This window comes from Equus przewalskii, chromosome 1 (assembly GCF_037783145.1).
Source record: "Equus przewalskii isolate Varuska chromosome 1, EquPr2, whole genome shotgun sequence".
Classification (NCBI taxonomy): domain Eukaryota; kingdom Metazoa; phylum Chordata; class Mammalia; order Perissodactyla; family Equidae; genus Equus; species Equus przewalskii.
The window spans coordinates 41205054-41232535 of NC_091831.1; the positions used below are offsets into that span (position 1 = coordinate 41205054).

At 40.1% G+C, this 27482-nt stretch overlaps 1 protein-coding gene and 1 long non-coding RNA gene across 26 annotated transcripts in view; one reads left to right on the forward strand and one right to left on the reverse strand.

The window, feature by feature from the left end:
- The window catches only part of SGMS1 (sphingomyelin synthase 1), a 279683-nt gene that overhangs the window by 84719 nt on the left and 167482 nt on the right, over positions 1 to 27482 (forward strand). For 22 of the 25 annotated variants that reach the window (XM_070562136.1, XM_070562104.1, XM_008518428.2 and 19 more), the window contains one exon: positions 18304 to 18395. The exons of the other annotated variants lie outside the window; for them this stretch is intronic. The gene's annotated coding sequence lies outside the window, so the exon portion shown is untranslated. The remainder of the gene's footprint in view (positions 1 to 18303; positions 18396 to 27482) is intronic. 25 annotated transcript variants of the gene reach the window in all.
- Positions 389 to 25799, reverse strand: LOC139074079 (uncharacterized). Its single transcript, XR_011523451.1, has 3 exons — positions 25608 to 25799; positions 22392 to 22505; positions 389 to 794 (listed from the first exon to the last, which is right to left on the reverse strand). It is a non-coding gene; the product is annotated as an uncharacterized lncRNA (long non-coding RNA).

Genomic DNA, 27482 nt, shown 5'->3' on the forward strand with positions numbered 1-27482 from the left:
TAGTATACTCTGCCGGTGAAGGGTCCCTGGCTGTACATCTGGCAGCTAACTGCCCTCCCACGCTGGAGGGAGGGGTTTTAGAGGGCAGAGGGGCCTGTGAGCCAGTGGTGATTCCTACTGATCCCCCTTGGGCCTGGAGATACTGAGTTATCAGTGGCTTGGGCCACTGGAAAGTCAGAGAGGGTGGACTCAGGCTGGGAGCTGATGCTTTGAAGGGCCCCTGCTACCTTCTGTGGCTGCTGCGAGTCTGTTGGGACTGAGACACAAAAGTGACTCTCTTTAAGTCTGCGGAGATTACTCTGAGTTAAGACTTTTGATTTCTTAAACTCCATTGTAGGACTCCAAACTTAGGAGCTCAGGAATATAGACAGATAATATAGATAAGAGATATTTTCAATAAAAATTATTTAGTCTTCTGATAAGAATGCTCATCTTGTAAAGACGTGGCCAGTCAGTGATAAATGTGGAAAATCTGTAGAAGTGCAGTAATGATAACTCGGGTCAGTGTGTCGTTTGTTGACGTGAACAAAGCATTGGCAGTGCAACTCAAACAAAACCAGACCCCTGGGAGGTTGACTGGAGGTCTGGCTACCTCTGAGGCTCATCGTGACCCATAAGCTTCCTTCCTTCAGCTCTGTGGACCCCGTCTTCATGCCCGAAAGGTCAGTCAAGTCCTCCTTTGGCACCAGTGAAAGAAAGCGGACCAAGGTTTTTACTCAGAGGATAAAAAGTTAAACTTTTCTGAGTTCAGCAGAAGCAAAGAAGTTGCTCTCTTTTCATCAGATGACATCCATCTGGGAAAGGAATTAAAAGAAAAATATTCTTGAAAAATAAAGTTTATTGAAATGTTTTTTCCCTGCAAATATCCCAGTAAAACAAAGCAAAACACATCAGCCACAGTGCAATTTCAGATAAGAAACCAAACAGTAAGATGCCTCTTCATTCCTCTAATAATTCTACACTGATTTGCTTCTAGTTCTAAGTTTGGGTAAATAAGATCAGTGATACTGGTGTGATCAGCAACCTTTCTATTTTCTGTCTGATGAGAATACTTAGAAGGTAGACTCATTTAATTGTACAGCTGGCATGAATCTTAGAAAGTAGGTTATCTAACCATCACATTTTGTAGGTGTAGAAATCAAGACGTAAAGCGTGAAAGAGATCTTTTGAGCTCACATACTTAGTTATCCATGGAATCCAGGGCTCAAACCTTTTTGCTGAACATCGTTAGAGTGCAGATTAAAGACCATGAAAACACTCCTACCAATTCCCAAGGAGCTGCCTCTTCAGTCACACTCACATTGGGAAAGGCATGGAAAGGAGCATCAGGATCATTCCTGCCAAGTGGTCTTTTTACCAACAGGTGGGACAAAACCTCTCCTTCCCCGTGAGTGATGTTTTCCACTGCCGTGCTCCAAACAGGCACCTCTTCTTAACAAATGTTTGACCTATTTCTTATGAATATCCAGGGCACAGATAAAAAGGACTAGATACTTTTAAATGCAATATTTGTTGTTTTTAATGGCTAAAATGATTCATTCAGCCGTGTCTGCTGTCTACTATAAGCTGGAAACTGTTGTAGTTGCTGTGGCCGCAAAGGTAAACCAGAAAGAGAGGAAAACACAACCATTATTTTGTCAACCTGCTTGGTATATTTTGCTTATTCCTTTTCTGTGTATATTTATATCTTCTATTATACTGACAAAAATAGTTGTGTATCTTGCTCCCATTTAATATATCTTAAGCATTTCTGCATGAATATAATTTTTAACGGCTGCATACTGTTCTATCATGTGGATATTTCACAGTTTCTTGAATCATTTCCCTTTTGTTGGTCAACTAGGTAATTTTGCATTTTAATGGTGAAAGCAGTGATAAACATTGATATACAAAATTTTATCCTTATTTCTAATTATTTCCTTAAGAAAATTCAAGCTGAAATGGAGTCAAATGGTATGAACACTTTTAAGGCTCTTGATACCTAATGCCAAAATGTTTCCCTGTGTGGGAGGTACAGGTATTCATTTCATTTTATCCTCATTAGCATTGAATATTTTTTTTTTTTAAAGATTGGCACCTGGGCTAACAACTGTTGCCAATCTTCCTTTTTTTTTTAAGGATTGGCACCTGGGCTAAAAATTGTCGCCAATCTTTTTTTTTTTTTCTGCTTTATCTCCCCAACCCGCCCCCTGTACACAGTTGTATATCTTAGTTGCATGTCTTTCTAGTTGTGGGATGTGGGACGCTGTCTCAACATGGCCTGAATGAGTGGTGCCATGTCGGCGCCCAGGATCCAAACCCTGGGCCGCTGCAGCGGAGCGCACGAACTTAACCACTTGGCCACGGAGCCGGCCCCCAGCATTGAATATTTTTAAGTGCTGATTAATAGGAAAAATGTTGTATTGGTTCAATTTATATTTCTTTCGATACTAGGTAACAGCATGTCCATGTCTATTTGTGAGGCCATTTTTAATGTGGCAAGTGCTTTATTTTAACTTCTTTTTAGTTATGATACATGTATGATACATGTATGTTAGCAAATGATACATGTATAAACCTCATGAAAGATTTAAACACCGCAGATGAAGTCCCCTTTGACTCTTTTCTCCCCCATCCTCTTTCCATCCCTAGTGTTAACTACTTTTTATCAGTTGTGTGTCTTTGTAGACCTTTTATTGTGTGAATAGACAGGTACATGCATAGTTTTATAGGGTTTTAAAAACTTAGATATATTTTGGGGGAGCAATGTGTGGTTTAACAATTTTTTAATTCATCATGGAAGTCTTTCTATAATACAAATAACTCTCCTTTTTTTAAATGAATATATAGAATTTCATATTAAAAGTACCATGGTTCATTTAGCCATTTGTTTATTGAGCATTTCTATTTTCCCTCTTTCCTTATTTAATTCATATATATGTATATATAAATTGAATATGTCACATATTTTTTTAATCTTTTTTTCCTCTTCAAGATTTAGTGTTTTTCTTATAGGTTTATATACTCATTTATAACAATGAATCTATTTACTATTCCCTGCAACAAAAATAATTAAGAAATTATGTAAACATTTATTTGTGTGGGTGTGTATCCTTTTTCAAATAATGAACTTTAAAAAGGTTCTGAACTTTTTTTCTTTTTTAAGATTGGCACCTGAGTTAACAACTGTCTCCAGTCGTTTTTTGTGTGTTTGTGCGTTTTCTCCCTGAATCTTCCTAGTCCGTAGTTGTATATTTTAGTTGTGGGTCCTTCTAGCTGTGTCATGTGGGATGCTGCCTCAGCATGGCTTGATGAGCCGTGCCATGTCCACGCCCAGGATCTGAACCGGTGAAACCCTGGGCCCCTGAAGCAGAGCACTCGAACTTAACCACTTAGCCACGGGGCCGGCCCCTGAACTTTTTTTAACATACAAAATATTGAGTGATACAAATAAGATTACAGAAAAAAGGTGATGTTTCCTCGTTCTCATTTTTTTTAATTCAAAAGTTAAAACTGATAGAATTATCAAACGTATCTATTCACTGACTGATCAGAGTCTTGAGCTGTACTTCCAAGCTTACTGATATTCACGAGTACTTTTGATTCATTATGCTTAAAACCAGAGCAAAGGAAGCACTATTATATAAAGTAAAAAAAAAAAAAAGAAGGAATATTTATCATCTTAACAAAATTTTGAATTGAGAAAAAAATGTAATCTGGACTTGTGCCAGTTCTATCATAATTTTTTGAAAAAATGGAAGCCTAAAGTAAAATAAAAGAATTTCTTGGAGGAAATTCTTTCTTTACTTATTTTTCACCATTTTACTTTGGTAAAAGTTACAGTGAGATTTCAATGCTTGTGTAATGTTCCTGTTCTTTGAAAAGTTATATGGAAATATCAGACCCCTTAAAGTAGAAGAGTATTTAAAATATCCTATTTTCACTGTACACAAGCTCAGTATCTCTTTTCAAAAGGTTTGCTATCTCATCCTTTGGATTCATATGGCACCTATGTCATTTGTTACTGGGCATATTGTGTGTTCCCCAGTAGCCTTTGAGTTCCTCAAGTCTGGGCGTCACTTTAACTGTTCCTAGCACCTAACTTGGCACCTGGTACCCAGGACTGCGCAAAGTGGACTGCTGAAGTGAGTTGAAATAATCAGTGGCTCACACATTCAAAGAAATCAATTATCTGTCTATTCTCACGGTCATAGCAAGTGCAGGAAATCCAAACCTGATCCATGTAGCACTAGAAAAAGATGGATTGACTTGTCTTAAGGTTAAAGACATAAATGCTACCTCCCAAGTGGTGAATTTTTGGGAAGATTGTGGAGGTAATTTATAAAGCACAGCCGTTTAGCATTGTTAGAGCTTTATAAAATAATTTGAGTTGATGCAAACTTCAACTATGCACGTGAGTGTAAATAATTCAGTCCCACGCCTGAAGTTAGCCTCAAAATCTGGGTTGGAATCCTGGCTCTACCACTTGCAAGCTGGTTACTTAGCCTTCCTCTCTGACTTTTAGTGTCTTTATCTGTATGATATGGGGAATAGTGCCCCTTGCTCTCAGCCAGTGGCTGGCTTATAAAGTGCTCAATCAGTGGACACAGTGGGATTGCTATAGGTAGGACACCTCCTAAATTTTCCCTCAAGCAGTGAGTAACTAGGGTAGGAGAGGGAAAAAGATTTTTCTTTGTATCTTTCAAGGTTCTCAGCTGGGGGCCCTGTAACAAAAGACAGATTGACAAGAGAGAAACTAACAATTTATTAACATGCATATCTCATATATACATGGGAGGAGCTCAGTGAAGAGTAACTCAAAGAGGTGGCTAGAATTTGGGTTTAAATTGCATCTTCAGCTAAAACAAGGATGGATGTGGGGGAGGCAGGTTGTAGGAGGGTGATCAGGAAAAGTACAGTAAACAAGGATAAGATTTGTTCTGCAGATATAAGCAGTTGCCTTCTCAGTTAACTGTCTGTTGTGAGTATCCTTCTCTTCCTGGTACAGAGAGGAGAAATACTCTTACAAACGGAGATTTCCTTTATAAATGTAGATTTCCCTCACAAAAGGGTAACTTATACTGTTTTCTGAGCAGCTTCTGTGTTTGCTGTTTCTCAAAATAGCCGTTATGCCAAAGGGGCATATTTGGGGTGGCATGTTCCGGTCTCCTGTGCTAGGGAAAGTCCTGGCAGCAGCAGACAGGAGGAAGAAGTTAGATCATTGGGTAAGTTTGAATGACATTGAGAAGACCTTTGTCATGTGCATTGTGTAGTGGCTACCTCCTACCCCTGATTCAGTATTAATTATGATAATAGACCTGTGGAGCACCAACTAGGGAATATTTGTCTGCCAAACACTTGGACCATTTTTATTCAGCACCCCGTACTAAATGCCTGAGGACAACCAAAATGTTATTTCTTGCAGTATGCTTCTAAGTTTCTGTGTAATGAATAGGACCTACCTGGAATACAAGGATAAGGGAATTTATAATGATAAACAGATATACAAAGTGTGTCACTTACCCCAAACAAATAAGTAGCTTGTTACTATTAAGAAAAGTAAAAATTGAGAAGAGACGAAGGTACAAGCATGTGATACTGAACCTTTTAACCTCATGTTTGTGTGCCCCATGTGCAGTAAGCCAATCACTGACACACTGGTGCTTGGAGATGGCGAAAGGTTTATTCAAATTGGCCAAAACGAGAAGACAGGAGGATAGGTTCTCTCAAATCTGTCTTAACAAAAGTAGAAAGCAGGGCATTTTATAGAGTTAAGGGGCTTGGGAGGAGGAGTTTCTGAGAAACAAAGGGGAAATGTGTGTTTCTTTCACTCCAGATGAACCCTTGGGCAATCAGACTTCTAGGCATTAGCAGCAGCCAAGGACTGGTTATCTGGTGGTCATAACTTCCTTGAAGGCATTCTTTTTCTTCTGCAAAACAACTCCTAAATCCTTGTGGCTCTTGAGTCACCCCTCAGGTTAAATAAGAAAACAGCAAATTAATAAGATTAACTTCTTTTCATCTGCATCTGTATTGGGAACAAGGTCAAAGGGTAATCATATTCTTATTGAATATTCACAGTAACCCTCAGGTACCTGGTTTCACATGTAGCCTGTGTATATTCCTTTTAAAATATGAAATAAAGTCATGAGCACACTTAGAATGGCTCCTCCCCTTCTGGTTAGGTGGGTGATAACAGGATTTTCACTGATAAGTGACAGATCAGTCTATAGGTGATAGGGCCAACATGGGAACAGTGCCTGCTCCAGCTAAATGAGGTGATAGGTATCTGAGTAGTGAACTAATTGTTAAAATTTCTGAAAACGTTTTATTTCAGTTATTTCTGGGATTCTGTATAAAAGACCACATCTAAATAGTTTTTCCTGGAAGATCTTGTTTTGGGGACCAACCTCTCCATGATACTTCCCACTCAATGTGTTTTCAGTCATCTTATGTAGTACTTTTAAACTTGATAGAAGGAAAAGGTGTATATTTCTAGATTGTCAGTGCCTCCCTGTTCTTCTCTGAGGCACACTTTAATGTTATGCTTATAGCTTTTATTTAGTAAAAATGTAAGAAACCACGTGACGATGCTTCTACATGCATTGTACAAGCCGTTATTAAAAAAAAAAAAAGATTCTGTTTCTCAGGACTTAGGGGGGAAAGCCCTTTTGTATTCTTTTGATTAGAATTATGTGCCCTGCCCCATTTCCATTTTTGCTCTGGCTATCAGAAATTGAGAAATCATTTTAATATTCAAAAACACCAACAGCATTATCTTGTGGTTGGAAAACCAATTTCTTTTTTTATTTTATGACTTGATATCTGTGACTGTTCCTTCCAAGTGCATATGTGTCTTTTGTTGTATGTTGCCTCAAATCTTTCTTTGAGAGGGATAGCATTTAAATAATTTAGTAAGAGGAATGGCTAATGGTGATGTCATAATTTTAGATAAATCATTCCTTTGACTTGTATCTTTAAGATTTTTGGATAGAAAATTACATACAGTTTTAATTGGCTATAAGAAGGCCAGGGACTTTGGAGAAAACACTAGGGCCAAAAAATTCTGATACAGCTCAGTTAAACACTCAAATTTTGTGTGTTTTTTAGCAGCCAGTATTACGGTGTCGCTGATCATTAATTTAGAAACTTCTTATTTAACTAGTGTATATGAAAGCAAGGTGCAGTTTTTCATGGGGGTAGGATGATGATTGAGGAGCGTGGTGACTATGTAAAGTATTTAGTACAGGTATACTTTGTTTTACTGTGTTTCGCAGATATTGCACTTTTTACAAATTGAAGGTTTGTGGCAACCCTGTTCGAGCAAGTCTGTCGGCGTCATTTTCCACCAGCATTTGCTTGCTTCTTGTCTCTGTGTCACATTTTGGTAATTCTCGCAATATTTTAAACTTTCCCGTTATTATTTGTTATGGTGATCAGTGATCTTTGATGTTACTATCATAGTTGTTTTGGGGCACCACGAACTGCGCCCACATAAGACAAGACTGTGAACTTAATTGGTAAATGTTGTACGTGTTCTGACTGCTCCACTGACCTGCTGTTCCCCTGTTTCTCTTCCTCTCCTCTGGCCTGTTCTCTGAGACACCACAATGTTGAAATTAGGCCAATTAATAATCCTGCGGTGGCCTCTGAGTGTTCAAGTGAAAGGAAGAGGCGCAAGTCTCTCACTTCAAGTCTGAGATTAAGCTCAGTGAGGAAGGTATGTTGAAAGCTGAGATAGGACAAAAGCTAGGCCTCTTGCACCAAACAGTTAGCCAAGCTGTGAATGCAGAGGAAAAGTTCTTAAAGGAAATTAAAAGTGCTACTCCAGTGAACATGTGAATGATAAGAAAGCAAAACGGCCTTATTGCTGATGTGGAGAAAGTTTGAGTGGTCTTGGTTGGAAGATCCGACCAGCCACAACATTCTCTTAAGCCAAAGCCTAATCCAGAGCGAGGGCCTAACTCTCTTCAGTTCTCTGAAGGCTGAGAGAGGGGAGGAAGCTTCAGAAGAAAAGTTTCAAGCTAGCAGAGGTTGGTTCATGAGGTTTAAGGAAAGAAGCCGTCTCCATAACATAAAAGTGCAAGGTGAAGCAGCAAGCACTGATGTAGAAGCTACAACAAGTTATCCAGAAGATCTGGCTGAGATGATTCATGAAGGAGGCTACACTGAAAAATAGATTTTCACTGTAGCTGAAACAGCCTTCCATTGGAAGAATATGCCATCTAGGACTTTCATAGCTAGAGAGGAGAAGTCACGGCCAGGCTTCAGAGCTTGAAAGGACAGGCTGACTCTTGTTAGGGGCTCTTGAGACTGGTGACTTTTAGTTGAAGCCAATGCTCATTTACCATCCTGAAAATCCTAGGGCCCTTAAGAATTATGCTAAATGTACTCCGCCTGTTCTGTATAAATGGAACAACAAAACCTGAATGACAGCTCCTCTGTTTACAACATGATTTGCTGAATATTTTAAGCCCACTGTTGAGACCTGCTGCTCAGAAAAAAAGACTTCTTTCAAAATATTACTGCATATTGACAATGCATTTGGTCACCCAAGAGCTCTCATGGAGATGTACAACAGGATTAATGTTTTCATGCCTGCTAACACAACATCCATTCTGCAGCTCATGGATCAAGGAGTGCTTTCAACTTTCAAGTCTTATTACTTAAGAAATACATCTTATAAGGCTATAGCTGCCATAGATAGTGATTCCTGTGATGGATTTGGGAAAGTAGATTGGAAACCTTCTGGAAAGGATTCACCATTCTAGATCCCATTAAGAACATTTGTGATTCATGGGAAGAGGTGAAAATATTAACATTAACAGGAATTTGGAAGTCGATTCCAACCCTCATGGATGACTTTGAGGGATTCAAGACTTAAGTGGAGGAAGTAACTGCAGATGTGATGGAAATAGCAAGAGGAGGGGCCGACCCCATGGCTGAGTGGTTGGGTTCGCACACTCCACTTCGGTGGCCCAGGATTTCGCCGCTTCGAATCCTGGGCACGGACGTGGCGCCACTCTTCAAGCCATGCTGAGGTGGCATCCCACATGTGACAACTAGATGGACCCACAACTAAAGATGTACAACTATGTACTGGAGGGCTTTGGGGAGAAAAAGGAAAAATAAAATCTTAAAAAAAAAAGAAATAGCAAGAGGAATAGAATTAGAATTGGCTGAAGATGTGACTGAATTGCTACAATCTCATGATAAAACTTCAGTGAATGAGGAATTGCTTCTTATGGATGAGCGAAGAAAGTGATTTTTTGAGATGGAATCTACTCCTGCTGAAGATGCTGTAAAGACTGTTAAAATGACAACAAAGGATTTAGAATATCACATACACTTAGTTGATAAAGCAGCAGCGGGTTTGAGAGGATTGACTCCAATTTTGAAAGAAGATCTACTGGGGGTAAAATGCTATCAAACAGCATCTTGTTTGTGAAAGGAAGAGTCAATCGATGTGGCAAACTTCTTTGTTGTCATATTTTAGCAAATTACCACAGCCACCTCAACCTTCAGCAACCACCACCCTGAGCAATCAGCAGCCATCAACCTCGAGCCAAGACCCTTTACCTCCAAAAAAATCTATGACTTGAAGGCTCAGATGATGGTTAGCATTTTTTAGCAATAAAGTATGTTTTAATTAAGGTATACAGTTTGGGTTTTTAGACAACGTTATTGCACACTTCATGGACTACAGTGTAGTGTAAACATATCTTTATGTGCACTGGGAAACCAAAAAATTCATGTGACTTGGTTGATTGTGATACCGCTTTATTGCTGTGGTCTGGAGCTGAACCCACAGTATCTCCGAGGTATGCCTGTGTATAGATAGACTGTGCTGCTTTATTGCTTTAAAGAAAATAATGAGGGTTGGACAAGGAAATTACAAAGCACATTGGGAAAAGAAAGATCCTTTCTCACTACGTGGGATTGAAACGTGCAACAGAGTTAGTCATTCCCTCCTCTGCACCCTCCCGCACACACTTGGTTCCTCTTTGCCGAAAGCACTAATTGTATGGTATTGTAATTATTTGTTTACAGTCTGTGTCTCTATTAAACTATAATAGCCCCAGCCTTGTTCTTCTTTGTGTCGGCTGTATCTAGCACACTGCTAGCATTAAGTTTTTCACATATATGAATCATATTTCTGAAACAGACTAGAAGGCATATTTTAGGCTGGTAAGTATTTCAAAATATTGGCAAATATTTTGAATAGTCAAAAGGGGTTGGAAGGCATTTTTTGCCCTCAAAGTGTAATATATATTTGTTCCAAAAAAAAATTTCAGAAAATCTGATCTCTCATGATCCCACATTTCTATAACTGCTAAACTGCAAATACCAGTTTGGTGCTGAGGCCTGCTTGAATGGGGTAAGCAATCCTGCCTCTGGAAGCCCGTCACAACTTTTCTCCTCTGCAGTTTTGTATCGTGCTGGGCGTGAGCATCCAGCCATATTTATTGAAGTCCTACAGTATACTCGTCTCTGTGTTGTACTGAGAATACGGTGATGACCAAAACATGGACTCTACCCTCAGGGATGGAGTTCATATTTTGGAAGTATTAGAAGTAGACACAAATCTGAGAATTTACACAGTGAACTTTCTTGCTGCTCTCTTTTGTTCTTGAGGGCTGGGTGACGCATAGAAAACTATAAGTAAGAAAGTTTGAGAGTCATTGATTTGGCTATTTGTGATAAGGGTGCTCTGTTATAAGCAAAATTAGAAAAGGATATCTTGATTTACCTTTTCCTTCTCTGTCTACTCTCACCCCAAACACATACTTTGTGTTATGCTGTTAATGTTACTTCATTTCACCCGTGTCCCGACTCTAGAACCCAATTTGTTGTGGAAATCTAGCCACTTCTGGATAGCCATAGAAATTTGTAAATTATCCCTCTGTGATAGTGTTCGTAAGGAACATTATGACTAAGCTGGATGATAGGAGATCTGTAGTAGAATTATCTCTTTGATGGGTGACATATCATGACCTTTGAGTGATTTGGGCTTCTTTAAAGCACGGAACACATCTTGGTGATGAGAGCTGGGTTGCATTGAATGTTGCTTGATGAGATTCCAATTGATGCCAAGGCAATGCTCTGTGGAGTGGCTGTATTTGAACCTGAGATTATGTCCCTCTTGCCTCACTGGTGAGTCTTGCAGTTTTAAACAGCAGTCTCTGCTGCTTATTGTGGTGTGAGGTGGAGCCCATCACTTAACCCCTGAGAGGCTCAGAATCCTCATCTGTAAAATTGGGATCATTTGATGAACCTCTGAGTGGTGTTGAAGATTGAATAGCATCTGTGAAGTGCATGTTATAGGGCTAAGAACAGAGTAGGCCCTCAGGACACAACAGCTACTCTTCTCTCTTAAAATGGAAGTAGTTTTTTATTCCCTACCATTTTGAAACACAGTTTTATAATATTTTTGAGTTATAATAGTTCGTGCTTATTGGTAATGAATCCACAGTGTATTTCAGATCCTATAGATTGCATTTTCCTTGGTCTATAGACCTTTATTGTCTACTCGTTGGTGTTTTCCCATATGGCTTAGGACTGAGTCTCGAAGCAAAACAGCAATTATTTATTACTTTTATTATTATTTTCTTTGTAGTCTTTAGTGGCAGGTACTGGAACTAAGCCCTTTTATAAATTATCTCATTTAATCCTTGCAGTGAGGATGCTGAAGCACAGAGAAAGGTCAGGTAATTTGTAAGGCTATGTTGGAGGACCTGTGACTGAAAATCAGGCTGTCTGCCTGCAAAGCCCAGGCTCTTAGCTCTCCCCTCTCCCTTCAGCAGGTGTTAAATCACTGAGCAGAGGGCCCTTCAGAGTGGCAGACACAAGTGTTTTGTGCAGGCTTTTAGGCTGGGTTGGTACCCTGTGCTCACACACATCATTCTGTAGTTAAAGGGCTTGTGCTCTGTTAGGTGTAAAGATAGCACAGTTCACCCAGGGCCACTGTTCTTTATTTATGTTTCTTCTGGGCCCTTATCATAGTCTGTCCTCGCTCTAGTTCTTGGTGGTCAAGCCTCGGGAAAGGCAGTCTATCAAGTGGTTTAGAGCCCAAGACTCTGAAATCTGAGAGCCTCGTGTTGAATCCCAGCTCTGCCATTTTATAAGCTGTGTAACCTAGAGCAAGTTACTTATCCTCTGTGTGCCTCAGTTTCTCTTCTGTAAATTGAGGATAATAGTACTTACAGCCACAGATTGTTGTGAGGATTAAAAGGGTACATATATTCACACACACACATGCCCACAGTGCTTAGGGTACTTAGAACTGTGCTGGTGCACAGTTAGTGTTTTCAGGGTGTTTGTGGTTCATGGTAAGATGATGGTCGTATTCTTTGAGCATAGCTGTGGGCTGTGTCATTTTTGTCTTCATATTCTGCACAGGAGGGGCTCTGTAAAAGTCCGTTGAGGAAGTGGATGGATATGGATGGGCTGAATGGTTGAATGCATGACCATTTCTTTTTCATCTTGAAGTTATCTTTGCCCCACTGACATAAACTTTCTATTTTGGCTTTAATAGAATCAGAGACTGAATAACTAGAAGAAGTTGACCCAGGCAAGGTTAAAATTATCTGTCAATAAAGTTAACATTTATTAAGTGCTTACTATGTGGTAGGCACAGGCTAAATATTTTGTGATTAACTTACTGAATCCTTCCAAGAGTCTCATGAGGCAAGTATTATCCCATTTTATAGGTAGTAAATTTCATGTGTCTTATCCCTGTGGTTAAGAGATTGGACTTTGAAACAGGGAGGACTGAATGTGAGTCCCACAGCAGTAGCAGAGCTGGCTTCCTTTTCAGGTCTCTCCGAGTAACCTTAGCCTATAGTAAGGCACTCAGTAAACAGTTCCGTCATCAGTTATTATTGCAACTTCCAAGGGGCAGAGTTATGAATACCAGCGCTATTCGAATAGCAATTTGGGAGCACATTGATAATTATCACAGCAGTCATGTCATGGGTGTACAGGCTGCATATTCCTTAGTTAAAAATTCTTGCTTTCGGGAAAGTCTTCATATTGAAGCTAAAATTCTCATACTTTAGGTTAAAACTGGTTTCTCTGCTCTATCTTTGGTGGAGAAAGAAAAATGCTATCCATTGTTCTTGGCAGGGTGGTGCTTGAAATGATGTTAAGTGGTGGAGCCTTCCTTGTTTTCTCTTCCCTAGGTTAATAAACTTTCCATGTGAGTTTCATACCTCAGGTTAGGTTTCAGCAATTTTTACATATCTACTTTTGGTCCTTTTCCATTTTTTTTTTCAACTTTGCTCGGAAGTGTTGAGCCCAGCTGGCAGTGATCAGTTTGACTCTGGCTGATATTCATTATGACATGAGGTTGAATGTCCTCCTTTACAGTCAAGGTCTGCAGCGTGAAGAAGGGTAACCTGTATGAGGAGGTGATGTGCTGTGTTGAAATACTCAGCCTCTCTGAGTTATTCTTCATGTGACTATCAGTGTGGCGTTTGTGAAGCAGCTGGTCATTGACATTCCTATTCACGCCTCCAACTCCACACTTTGGGGCTAGAAATGGGCCTATTGGATCAGTGACATACAGGGCCCAGATAAAGTACAACCGGATTTTAGCCTATTCACTAAGCCTCACTTAGGCAATTTGTGTAGATGTTACCCCTAATAGAGGAGTGATCCTATTGGTTGTATAGTATAAGAACTTGTTGAGAATGGAATATTTAATTATATAAATATTCCAGATTCTGCCCTCTGAGAGGTCCTTTTAATCTTTGATCTAATATACCCTTTTTTTCTTCCTAGTAAGAACATCCTTCTCCATTTCCCACACTACTTTTAAAGATTTTTAGCTTGAGCCCTGTGTATATTCCTGGACTCTTAGAAATTCCTGGTCACACCATTCTGATGAAATATGTTGGTCTTTATTATGAGTGTCATAGTCGATATTAGTGTATGAGTATTTTTATGGCATCCTCTTCTAAAGAATTTTGACGAGTTTTTCACATCTTATTCCTTCCCTTTTAGGGTTGTCACGGGGTCACCATTTGTCGCCATTCTAGGCCTTTCCCTGAAACACGAGTTATATTGTTAAGTTTTCAGTTAAATGTGTTAAAGTGCTCTGTATCGAAAGCCTGTAGGCTCTTCAGCTCCAGTACTCACCAGCTGTGTGACCTGGGGAAAGCCGCTGAGCCTCTCTGCGCGTTTGCGCATCTGTAGAGTAGACTGATGACAACACTTACTTTACACACTTAGTGTGAGCACTCAGTGAGGTCATGCATGTTAAGTGCCTAGAGTGCTTAGCATGTCATAAGCCCTCAGTAAACGGTATTTATTACAAAGGTGAGCACAGATGCTGTGAGAGTACGAAGGTTGGGGCACTAACCCAGCTTTGAATGGTGATCACAGAATATTTCCCAGAGGCTGTCAAGCCTCAGTGAGTTAGTCAAGAGAGGAAAGGTGGGAGAGGGTGCTTCATGAAGGGGAAATGACTACAAGGTTTTCACTAGTGATGGGGTGTAAAGTGTTGGGAAATGAAATAGAAAGGTGAGCAGGGAGCAGATCATGGAGGACTTGGTCTGTCAAGCCCAGGGGCTCTGACTGTATTTCTGGGAAATGGGAAACCACAGAAGAATTGGTACTTAGAGTGCTGGACACATGCTGACTTGAGGAAACAGAATTCACCAGGGTCCACATGGAGACACTGAGAGCTATGAAAGACTGACCTGAGTCTTTATAGGATAGGGAGTGCCTGGACATTGAGGAGGGCAAAAGGACAAATACCGTGTTTACATTAGATGCTTGCCTTTTCGTTCTAGGGGATCTGAAGAAAAGCTGAAGAAGGATATAACTTGCCATGCATTGATTCCTTTTGAGAAAATGAATTAGATTGGCTGCAGTGTGGGTTTCTAATATAGAAAATATCTGCTCAAGAAGTAGAGGTCGTCCCACATTTCTGCCTGACACACTGTTTGGAACGCTGTGTGTGTGTGCGTGCGTGTGCGCCATTGGCATGAATCTGCTGGCTGGTGGAGGGAAAGCTCTATTCTCCATTGTTCTGAAAATCCTCTTTTCTCACAGTATTTGATGGAAATACTATTCTTGTTTGCCGCTTTCTTTTTGACTAACTTTGTATCTGGGTTTCAAGTCTTCTTTTTGACTATTTTTTTCTGATTATTTTCTCACCAGTGGTTAGAAGCGGAAATGGAAATACACCAGAAAATTATTTATATGAAAAGTCTTCTCCCCACCCCTAAGTACATGCACATAAACAAGAAAAATGAAGAATAGTAACGAACTTTTATTTCTTTGGGTAGACTATACTGTTTTGTTATGCCATTTGGAGGAAGAGTTATGGAAATAAATGTAAATATATGTCAGAGTGATAGCCAGCTGGCTATCTGAAGTGAGTATCAGCTTTCTGGAAGGAAGAGAGACACTTCCTAGCCATTTTTTTTTAGAATTGCCTGACTGCTAGAGAGTGTTTCTCTTGCCACAGTGCTGCAATAAAAGTAAACACATACATTTGCAAGAAACAGATTGTTAGAAAAAGAGTTTCTTTGAAATGTTTCAATAAAGAGCATTTGTTACACGCTCAAAGTGTTTGATTCTTAACCCTTCCCAAAAGAGCAGCCCTGTGTGCTCCTCAAGCACCGCTTAATGTTGAAGGCATAAAGAGAAAAAGAGAGGTGACTGGCACTGGGCTTACCTTCCTACAGTAAACTAGAAACCGGGACAGCATATGAGGCAGTTGTTATCAGTCATTGGACAACAGGCAGCCAGGACTGTGATCCTTGAGAGAAGAGAATCACATGAGGCGACACCCACATTTGCCCTGGTTTTCTGCTTGAGCACTTTCCCTGCCATGGTACTGGGAGGAGGAGCCCTAGCAAAAGCATGGTGGTCTCACAGAGTTCAGGGCTGCTGAGAGGCTGGAATTTGTATGGCAGGGTACTGGGGATAAGGGAGCTACAGGAGGGGACCCAGAAGTTGAGATGTGTATGTATACAGGGTGAGACCTAGCAGAGAGCAGCTGCTACTAGATTAGGAAGAGAATGGCCATACCAGAGGTCATGCCATCCTGAGAGGAATGGAGAGTTCTGGCCTAGCCAGCGGGGAGAAACCTCACTGAGCACCTTAGCCATTCTGTTGAGACACCAGAAAGATCCCATTTTAGGAATAAGGGCCATACCCTAGAGTAAGGGCTATATGCTAGGACTAAGGACATAACTGAAATAGACCTTTATTTAAGTATAAAACCAAGCCTGATAGGATCAAGAGGATCATCCAGTAATTTAGCAGCCATCAGAACCAAACTGAACACCTTCTCATTGTCTACCTTATAATAGAAAAGAAGCATGCAAAGAAGCAGGAAAATGTGACTCATTTAAAATGAAAAGTAATCAATAGAAATAGACAAGGCCTTTACACTGGATCTTGGTCTCTAACACCATTCTCCATTGAAAGGAACCAGGGCTGTTTGGAGAGATAACTGCATCCAGGGCAGAGACAGGGTAGGTACAAGATGAGCCCAGAACAGTGTTTTTTTAAAATGTTAGAATGTAAGGAAATGAAAGTAAGAAAATAAAAAAATGATGGGGGGCATGTCACAAAGTTAAAGGAGCCAGCTTAAAGGGGCTCCCCCACTGGGTGAATCTGGGACAGTTTGAGCACCAAAATAAAGTACAGTGATGAATTATAAACCATTGAAAAGTAAGACTTCATGTATCCATACTGATCATAAATTGATAAATAGAGGAAGAAATAGTGTGGAATGCTGAGTCATGAATGGTAATGTGGAGGGAATGCTGACATTAGAACAATTAGCATGTTGCAGCCATTATACTAAAGTTTAGATCAGGCAAGGATCACCAACGGATGCTAAAATCTAGGGGGAAATGTTGATGAGGGACAAGATATTTTCATGGTCTTAAAGTGTCTCCCCACAGATTACTTATTAGTTGCAAGGGAAAAAATAATTTTTCTTTGAAGAAATTGGATAACACCTTGACTGGGTGATCAAAATTAACATCACCAAGGAGGGGCAGATAGACTTTATTTTATATGCCTTCAGATATGACACCTGGAGAAGAAAACATCACATCTGTAGTTTTCTGGCTGAGAATGCGTAATCTGAATTGAATCATGAGGAAATATCAGAAAGGTCAAAATGGAAATGTTTTATTAATATAAAAAAGGGGGCGACTGTATTCTTCTAAAGTGTCAGTATCATAAAAGACAAAGGAAAGCTGTGTGTTTTAGGTTAATGGCAGCTGAACGCAATACTTGACCCTGGACTGGATCCTGAATTGGAGGGGGAAAAAAAGTGCTATAAGCACATTATTGAGTTAATAGAATATGGTGGTTGATTAAAGTATGGTAGCAATATTAAATCTATGAAGATTGATAACAACATTGTGGTTATATAAGAATAGCCCTATCCTTAAGAAATAAATTCTGAAGCCTTTTAGAAGTAAAGAGCCCTGATGTATAGAACTTATCTCCACATGGTTCAGAAAAAAAAATGTTGAGTGAATGAATGTGTGAGTTTAGAGAAAGAGTGAGTGATTAAGTATATGAGTTAAATGTTAATGGTAGGTGAATGGGTAGAGTACATGACATTCTCCGTAGTATTATTACTCTATAACTTTTCTATAAGCTTGAAATTATTTCCAAAAAAAAAAAAAAAGGGAAAAGAAGCCTGGCGATTATGACTTAAAGAGAAAAGGAGGGTATGTGAAAAAGATATATGCTTTTCTTAATTATCTTTGTATGGCTTTCTTACCCTTTGGGTTGTCTCTGATAAATCAACATTTAATCCTATGGAAGTAGCTATGTCACTCAGCAGGCAAAGCTATTTTTGTATCTATTGGCTAAGAAAGATTTCTAGTGTAAGAAGCAATAATAATGCTTTTCAAGTTGAAACCATCATAGTTTTTGGTGCCATGGAAGAATTTGGAATGAAGAGTCCTAGAGGTAGCTCTGATTCCTTCTTTGATACTTGCTGGCTGAATGGTCACGAGAAAGTTCCCTAACCTTTGGAAAATTTGGCTGTTACATTTTTGAATAATACTTGCCTATTCTCAAGATCTTAGGGTTCAAATGAGAAAATGCATATGAAAGTTCTTTGTAAATAATAGTGTTTTCTTCTACAAACATTAAATTACTATTAATAGTTTTGGTTAAAGATGAAAAATGGCTTAGACTAAGGTAGAGATTTTCCTTAATTCATGTGGCTTTTTTTCTTTTTAATGTCAAGATTGATTATACAGGAGAGCTTCTTTCCCTGTAGGTCCTTCCGTTCCTTCTGGTTGCCTCCTTTCTCATTTCCTGCCTTTGTTATTCCAGGCAAAGCTTCAGTGACTGAAGGAGTTGTGGATTTTCTGAATTTCAAGGACAGCAAAGTAGGAGCCTAGCAGAGGGTGTATAAAAGACGACACGTAAGTCAAACTCAGTGTTTTATCCATTCTCAAACGTCTCACGGATCTGAAGTTCCTCAGAATCGCTGCTGCTTTGTTCTGAGATTGTGTGTGAGGCTCTGATGGAATCCTCAAAGCCTCTGACCCGGCCTTTGAGGTGCCCCAGGTCAAAATCAGCCAAGGAAAGGCTCTATGGTTTGGAGAAGGAGGGAAGAAGGCCTGAAGCGGCCAGCTTCCTCATTGGAGGAGGAAGGCAACGTGGGCCAGGGTGGTAGAAATGCGTAAAACAAAGGGCAAAGGAAATAGTGCCTGCCTGAGAGTCCCTGGAAATGACAGAAGAGGGTGGTGCCGGATCTGAAGTTATGTAAACCAGTAGGAAGGGTTTCCAGAGAGGCCTGGGGGAGTCATTTGGGGCCAGGCCTGTTCCTTTCATCTGGAATTGCTTTTGATTGAAGTTCTTTATCCAGGAATATTACAGTTACCAGGTCTGCCCTCTTCTCTGGAGTTGCACAGTCTAGGCCAGAGCTACTCAGAGTGTCAGTCTGAGATGAGCTGAAGAGCTTGCCCTAGAACACAAACCAGCAAACTACTTCCTTCATTGAGAAAGTCTTGCTACCTAAAGTAAAAGTCAGCTGAGCTAAAGTGTTTTTAGTGTCGCAGTTGATTTCCATTCTGGCACATAATTACTATGTCCATGTGTATATCCAAGCAATATATTGGTTAGTTTTGCTTGTTTTTAAGCATGATAAGAATGGTATATAACATGTAGTGTTCTGCAACTTGCATTTTTTCACTCAGTTATGTTGTTAAAATTCACTTGTTGAGTGCAGTGGTTGTAAATTAATTTTTGTTGTTAAATAAAATTCTGTTTTGAAAATCTATCAGTCTGTTGCTCCACTTCCTTCCCAAATTTGGTATTTTATTGCCAGTCTAGTGGGTATAAAATAGTATATCATTGTGGTCTTAATTTGCATTTTCCTGATTAACAGTGACATTGAGCATCTTTCTTTTTAGCATCCTTTGGAGAACAGTTTGTGACTTTACTGTAGAGAAACTTTTCAGTCTTTTCTTGTATGGCTAGTGCAGTTTTGTTTGTTTCTGTTTTATTTTTTTTGAAATATAGTCTAACAATCTCTCTTTTAACTATCTGTGTTTGGTCCATTTTCAATGTTAATGAAGTTTTTGTTGATTTGTGTTCTTATTCAATTTATTTTTTCTGCTGGTTTGGAAATTATGCATTCTATTTCTGTTCTTTTAATATTACCCTGAAAGAACACCGTGCACACTTAACAGTTTTAAAGTTAATCAGTAGTTACGGTACCCTAATCCCCTTCCAGAATAAGACAAAACTCCTGGGAGGCCTAATGAAGACTGTCTCCTTCTGGACTTCTGTGTTCTTTTCACTATGTTAGTTCTATGTTTCATCATACAAATGAGACAATTGTTATTGTTTAGAGATGGTATTTGTTTAAGTTGATCTATATTTACCACGTCTTTCTTCTCTTCCCTTCTTCTGTCCTTTAACTTTTCTCTGGTGAGATTTGCCTTCTTCAGAATTTTCTTTCCTTAGAATCTCTTGGTGGTAATTTTTCTCAATTTTGGTTTATGTGAAAATGTCTTTATTTTGTTCTCACAGTTCTCAGTTGACAGGTTTTTTTTCTCCCAGCATTGTGAACATACTGTTGCATTGTTTTATGGCTTTTCATTTTTGCTATTCGGAAATCTACTGTTATTCTTTGATTTGCCATTCTTTAGTAGATGATTTGGCTTATTTTGAGATTGTTTGTGATTGGAGTTCTGTAGTTTCACTACTTTGTGTCTGTGTGCAGTTTTCTGTTTTTTATCCTGTTTATATTTGTTGTGTTTCAGGTATCTGTGGAGTCATGTCATTAATCAGCTGTGAAAATTTCTCAGTATTAATGCTTTGAATACTGTCTCCTTTTGATTTTAATTAAATAGATGTTAGAACTTCTCTTTTTATTTCTCATGTGTTTTAGTTTGTATTTAATATATTCTTCCTTGTCTTTCTCTGCTTCATTCTGGGTAATTTCTTAAAATTTAGCTTCCAGTTCAGTCAGTCTCTCTTTAGCTGTGCTGAATCTTTTATTTAACCCATCCATTGAGTTTTTAATTTCATTGATTATATTTCTTCATTTCTAAAAGCTCTTTCTCTGCTTCATATCTGCATGAATATTTTTGATGATCTCCTTTTGCTTGCTCATTTTCTTTTTACTTCAGCTTTTGTATCTTTAAACAATACCAAGCAGAGTTATTTCATATTCTATATATGATACTGCCAGGACCTGAAATCCTCAGTGGTCTAACTCTGTGCCTTATTTCCTAATGTGCATGAGTTTTGATTATGTGCTAATATTTGTTTGATAATTATATCTTGGAATCGTGAGGTCTTACTTTTTTTTTCTTTTTTAAGATTGGCACCTGAGCTAACATCTGTTGCTAATCTTCTTTCTTTCCCCCACGTCGTCTTCTGCTCAAAGCCCCCTAGTACGTAGTTGTATATTCTAGTTGTGGGTCCTTCTGGTTGTGTCATGTGGGACACTGTCCCAGCATGGCTTGATGAGTGGTGCCATGTCTGCGCCCAGGATCCGAACTGGCAAAACCCTGGGCTGCAGAAGTGGAATGCGTGAACTTAACCACTCGGCCATGGGGCCAGCCTGAGGTCTTACTTCTTGGTATTTGTGTTTATTTGTACTAGGAGCCAGGAGGATGCCACAGACCCAGGACTACTTTTCTTCTCTTTGGGAGTCCTGGTTTCAGGTTGGGCCTTCCCCACCTTGCTGAAATCTGAAGGTCTAGATGCCTGTCTCATTGCTGGTATTTGTAATTGCTGCCAGGGCAACTGCTGCTTTCTTCTGTCTCAGGTTTCAGTGCACTGTTTCTGCCATATCCTCCTGGGGTTTGTTTCTCTACCTGGAGCTAACCAATGCATTAAAAAGTATTTTTAAAAATAATTTATCAAGATTCTAATTATAGTATAGCAGAAAGGCCTGCAAATATCTAGTCCACCATAATTCCCAAATTAGTAGTACCCAAGCAGTATTTTAAAAATCAGTTTTCTTTATGTGCCCTTTGTCAGTTTTCTTAAGTCATTTAAACTTTACATGGTAAATTATTTTCTTTCACCTAGGGATAAGAAGATAATGAAGTAGTGATCTCTTCGAAAGCTAGCCTAAATCACATCAGTACTCGTGTCACATACTACATCCCTACACTTTTGCCTGGGTTCTTTTTCTAGTTGATCTATTGGATATTTACTTCCTTGGAAACTGGAATCACTACTTTTGAAATAACTCATAAGAACAGAGATCATATTCAGCACCCGTTTATTATGCCTCCCAATCTGTCCTGTGTTAAAGTGTCATTTTTCTTTCTATCCAGAATCCTAGATATGTGGATCTCTGCCTGTGGATGCCTTTCTCTCTCACGTGGAGTACAGAAAATAGATGTTTACTGTTGTGAATTAGAGGCACTATCTCTGTAAGCTCCACGTCCTTACATTCCACATCCCTTTAATAGGCGTAGAAAGCAGCATGAAGTTTTAGGTCTGTAAAACGTTAAGTTGCCTTGGGCTTCGGTACATGAAAAAAATTTTTATTTCAAAACGGATGTCAACTGAGGTTGCTGATTTAATAGTTTTTTATTCATTCTGCAGCAGAATAATCACTTGTAGGCAACCATACCTTTTCAGAGGCTATACAGATCTGACAGGTGTGTGTGGATCAGGACTTCGTGATGAAAATGATATGTTAGGCATGTCTCTAATCTGCAAAATCTTTATGCTTTGCAGGTTACAGGTAGGATTTTTGTAATACCAGGGTAATCATAGGAAAGGCGATCACTGAAAACATTCCCAGCAAATGCTGAGCTCTGTGACTAGAGATTCTCTGAGGGACTGCCTATTATTGGCCCCATACTTTCACTTGGAAAATATAAATATCAGATAATTCTGTGATTTTTCCTGTCTTAGATAACAAATTCTAATAAGTAGTTACTTACTCTGTGTCCTCAGATTCTTGGGTTGTTGTTGACTGTCAGTTCAGGTACTATTGCCAGTTTTTGCTTTCCAAATGGTTTGGTTAGCTGAGCATTCCAGAAACTTCACCTGGAGAGCTGGGAAGGAGATAAAGTAGAACTGGAGAAGCTTGCCAGGAATGGTCAGTGCTTCCTGGGGAGAACCTGGCCAGCCTTCTGGGCCAGGGAGCCATCATTCACAAGAGCACGCTGCTTGGGTGTGGGGAAAGGAATCTGATTGATGCTGCTCCCTGGCCTGTTGGCCTGGGCCGGCACTTCATTTGGTAGAGCAGTAACTGACCCTGTGAGCCTCCCAGTTCTCCTTTTTTACTGTAAATATGTGTCCCTTTGAAGGTTGTGATTTGTATTATTAGCATGATTTTAACACAGTTCACCGGAATACAGTTTCTTTGCTGCTGCAAAATTGTGGCTTTGGTTGAATCAAAATGATGCAGAGAGACAGCTTAAGAATGTGGTCTTTCAGGTGTCCTTTTCAGGTAGACCTTAAAAACTGGGGCTTGACAGTCATTGTCAAGATGAGTGACTGTAAATCAGTTTGGTCACCAGGCTCCACCGTATGACAGAGCACTGCCTTGCTGCAAGTGCTTCCTGTGTCCCGTGGGCCTTGGTCCTAATTGGGCTCCTCTAGACTGAGAACAGTTACTCAGCTCTCTCTGACTCAGCACTGGAGTACTTGGCCATTCATAACATTTTCCTCCTTTCTCACACAAAGTAGAGAGTTTGTACCTTTCTAAATAAGGGTTTGAAAAGTAGGATTATTTTAAACAGCTTCTTCTCCACCTTGTCCTCCGTCCTGCTCACCAGATTCATATCTGATTGCTTCTTGTCGTACCCTTTATTTGGTGCCTGCAAAAATGCCCACACAGTAATTTTTATTTGCCTTTGCCTCAGTCACGGTGTTCAGAGGTTGGCAGTGTGGCATCAGGGGAGCTGTGCTAGGTTCATTGGTAACCACACGACCTGGCTTCAAGTTGAAGTTCTACTCACAGTCTGTCTGACTTTGGTTAATCATTTAGCTTTTCTGAGTTTTAGTTTTTCCACCTAATAACTACCTTAATCTGTTCATATGCTAGAGCAGAGGTTCTCAAACATTTTGGTTTTAGTTCCCCTTTATGCTCTTAGAAATTATTGAGGAGCCCAAAAGTTTTGCTATCCAGGTTATATCTAGCATTTTGTGGTAGGTAGAAAAATGGCCCCCAAAGTGTCTACATTCTAATTCCAAGAACCTATAAATATGTTACTTCATTATGGCAAAAAAGACTGCAGATGTGATTAAAGTAAGGCTCTTGAGATGGGAAGATTATCTAGGTGAGCTCAGTATAATCAGAAGGGTCCTCATAAGAGGGAGGCAGGGCTGTCAGAGTCAGAGAAAGAATTATGAGAATGAAGCAGAATTTGAAGTGATGTCATTGGTGGAAGGGGGACCATGAGCCAAGGAGTGCAAGTGTCCTCTGGAAGCTGGAAAAGGCAAGGGACATATTTGCCCCTAGTTCCAGGAGGAACTCAGCCTTGCCAGCACCTTCATTTTAGCCCTGTAACACCTGTTTTTAGACTTCTGCCCTCCAGAACCAGAAGATAATTTGTGTTAAGCCACCATGTTTGTAGTAATTTGTTATAGCAGCAAGAGGAAACTAATACAAATATTTTTCAGTGTTAGAAATTAAAAGTGAGAAATTATAAAAGTATTACTTTATTTTAAATTAATAATAAACCATTATAGGTTGGTATAAGTTATTTATTTTGGGAAAATAACTGTTTTCCAGCTATTAGTGAGAAGACTACTACTGCTATACATTTTTGTAAATCTCTCTAATGTCTGGCTTAATAGAAAATAGCTGCATTCTCAAATCAGCTTCTGCATTCAGTCTGTTGTGGCATCGTGTCACGTAGCCTGTGAAAAACTCCCCGTACACTCCTGGGAGAATGAATTTTAAAAAGGCAAATACTGTCTTAGTGTTAGTATGAAAAGTATTTTGGCCTCATGGACTTCCTAAAAGGGTGTTGGGGACTCCCAGGGGTCCCCAGACGCTACTTTGAGAACGTCTGGGCTAAGCCTTAGCCACATGGCCACACCCAGCTGCCAAAGAACCTGGGAATTGTGGTTCTTACGGCTGCCAGTTAAAAAAGTAGGGGATTCTGTTATTGAGGAAGAAAAGGAGAATGGATATTAAGGGATGTTTAGTTATCTCAAAAATTCTTATTATATCAAAGTTTGATACCCATGGTAGGTAGGTGATTACCAAAATGTTGATTTTACTTCTCCTTGTCCTTATATCAGCTAGGAAAAATGGGCATTTCGCTTAGACTGCATCATTTAGAAATACCTGTGACAGAACACAATGGCACATAGGCAGATGCATAGTTGTAGTGAGTTGCATTTTTAGCATTTGTAGATTAATTACATAAAATATCTTTTGTTTGGTGCTCACAGGCAGCTTTTTGATATCTTGTTTGGGTCTTTTGAACTTAACATGCTTCCTTTCCCTGGGTGGGAGGAAAGTTGGAGTTGAAATAGGATTTCAGACTCAACTTTGATTCCTAGTTGTTCTTCATGGGTTTGAAACTACAGGGGAGTGGCGTTTCCTCTCGGGCGTTTTGTAAACAGTTCCCACTGGTCCCTGGCAGCATCTGTTGCTGAAGAATAACCCAGTTCCAGTCTCTGATGTGAAAGAGCAGTTAGGAACGTTTGTGCGAAGTAGCTTGTAGTTTTTAAAGATGTATATAAGTACAATAGAACAGTTTGGGCTTACGTGGCTTAATTTTGATCTTAATCCTGCCCTCATTAATTGATGATGTGTGTTTAATGGTTTTTCGTGCTATCTTCACCTTTAAGTCAATTATTGTAACGCCTTTTGGGGAAGGACTTGGGAGGTACTTTAACACCCCGTACATGATTTTAAACTATTATTTTAACCTCTGAGGTGGGAAAAACCCTTGTGTCTTTCACATTTTAGATTGTCCGTTTTCTAACGGAACTGATTGGGAAGGGGAGTTTAGGTCTGGGACGCAGGGTGGAGAAGAAGCATGGAAGGTAACTTTAGTGCCTGGAGCACTTGGCCGGGAGGGGAGAGGGGTATTTGGTTGGGAGCCACACTGGGGCGGGTAGTCTGAGGGCCAGAGAGTTGCACCTGTGTCTGGTGACCTTTCTGAACTGCAGCTGAGAAGGGCAATTTTACTCACTTTGCTTTTTCCCAGACCCCTCTGGGCCACCAGAAACCATCTTGCAGTTGCCAGTTTCTGTTTCACCTTGTGGTGTGCTGTGTTACCAGGAAGCAGGGTCCTTCTTGGTTGAAACTTGGGTTAAAAGAGAGAAAGAAGAAACAGTTTGTTGTAACTTGAACTTGTGGGACCAGAGATGTGTGGCTGCTTATCACCTTGCATCTGAGGAGCTCGGTGTCTTTAGCAACTAGCATCATAATGGTAGCGTTTATTACCCGTATATGTGCATAATAGGAAAACTGTAAGTGAAACTGATGGGTGTCTCTGTTAGTTTTTGAATATATTTCAGATCATGACCTGGTGGCTGTCCGAGCTGGCTGTCCCTGAGATTGGCTAGGTGTTCCAGTAGGGGAGGCTGGCTGCAGTGCTCTCCTCTCTCCTTTTTGAGGAGTTTACTTTTATGTCCACATACCACCCTGGTCAACTGCGGGGTGTGGCAAAGGTCAAGGTGCTGGTTAAGAGGAAGTCTTGGTTAAAACCCATGTAGTGACTTATTGCAGCAGCTAGTGGTTTGGGGAACATGGGCTGGAATAATTTTCTGATACTTTAAAATAACTGTGAAGCAATTGTTTTAAGAGTGTAAAACAATTAGTGTTTTGATTTGGGAGTTCCAATGTTTACTAATCACTAAATGTAAACAGTTTCTATGTGTAAGAGACTCAACTGATGCAGGGACAAGAGCAGTGTCTCATTTTTTTCATGGGCTCTTTAGCAGGCCTGGGGCCTTCCATTAGCTGGTTCAGGAGACATTTCAGGATTGTAGCCAGCCTGCACAGGCCTTCAAACACAGGTCATTGCTTCATGCAGAGAGGGCCCCAGAGTGTTTTGGAAGATGTGTGTGACAGTCTAGGAAAAACTAGGGTCTCTCTGGGAAGAGGCAGAAGTATGTACAATGAACTAGATGTTTTTTGGAATTTTTTACTCTCTCTCTCATTTCTTACTGATTTCCTACGTGACTCCCACGGTAGCTGTTGGAAATGCTTACTTCTTTTTGAACTCCTCATCTCCCCCAGCCGAGCTCTTCACAAATGGTTTTAGAAATGAAGTCATGGAGACAGAGCCTGCCTTTTCCCTTCCTCCTCTCCACCTCAGACTATATCTGCCATTTTCTTGGCAGGAGCCAAGCTGTTCTGGTCTCGAGCTTTATCGTGTGTGGGCAAGTCTGGTTTCTTACTCCCTCACATATCTTCTTCTGTCCTGCCCCCGGCCTTTCAGGTGCCCAAGCATCCTACTGTTATATTTAGCTACTCTGTGGTATGATTCTTGAAATGGACCAACTGTCTCGTGCATCCTATTGGTGTCTTTCCTATTGAGACCCAACTGTCTCGGTCCATTCCCTCAAAGTCCTCCTTCACATATTGTAATCTGATGGCTGTGCCTTGAATATTCACAGAACATTTATGGACCTCTTACTGTGTGCCTGGGTGGGACCTAAGGTGCAGATGCCAGGAGATACAGAGATGAATCCGACTGTTGGGGCTATTGGTATAGAAAGGGGAGAGAAATATGGGAACAAACAGCATTAGAGATTACTAATAATAAAAATACATACAGGCTAGGGTGAGGAGGACACAAGGGAAGAGGGAGCACCTCTGCCTTGGAAGATGTGTAAGTGTGAGCCCCTCAGACAGGAGGAGAGGCTTGTACCAGCCATCACCCAGGAGCCGGAGATGGGTTACTATGTCCCCGCTTCCTGAAGGGATTTCATTGTGATTAGTCTATAGCAGAGGGATACCTCTATAACTAAAGGATCTCTAAAGGTGGAATTTGACTCACTGTGGCAGGTGATTTGGAAGAAATTTTGGGGGCTGTGGGTATCCCTTAGGTAACACATGG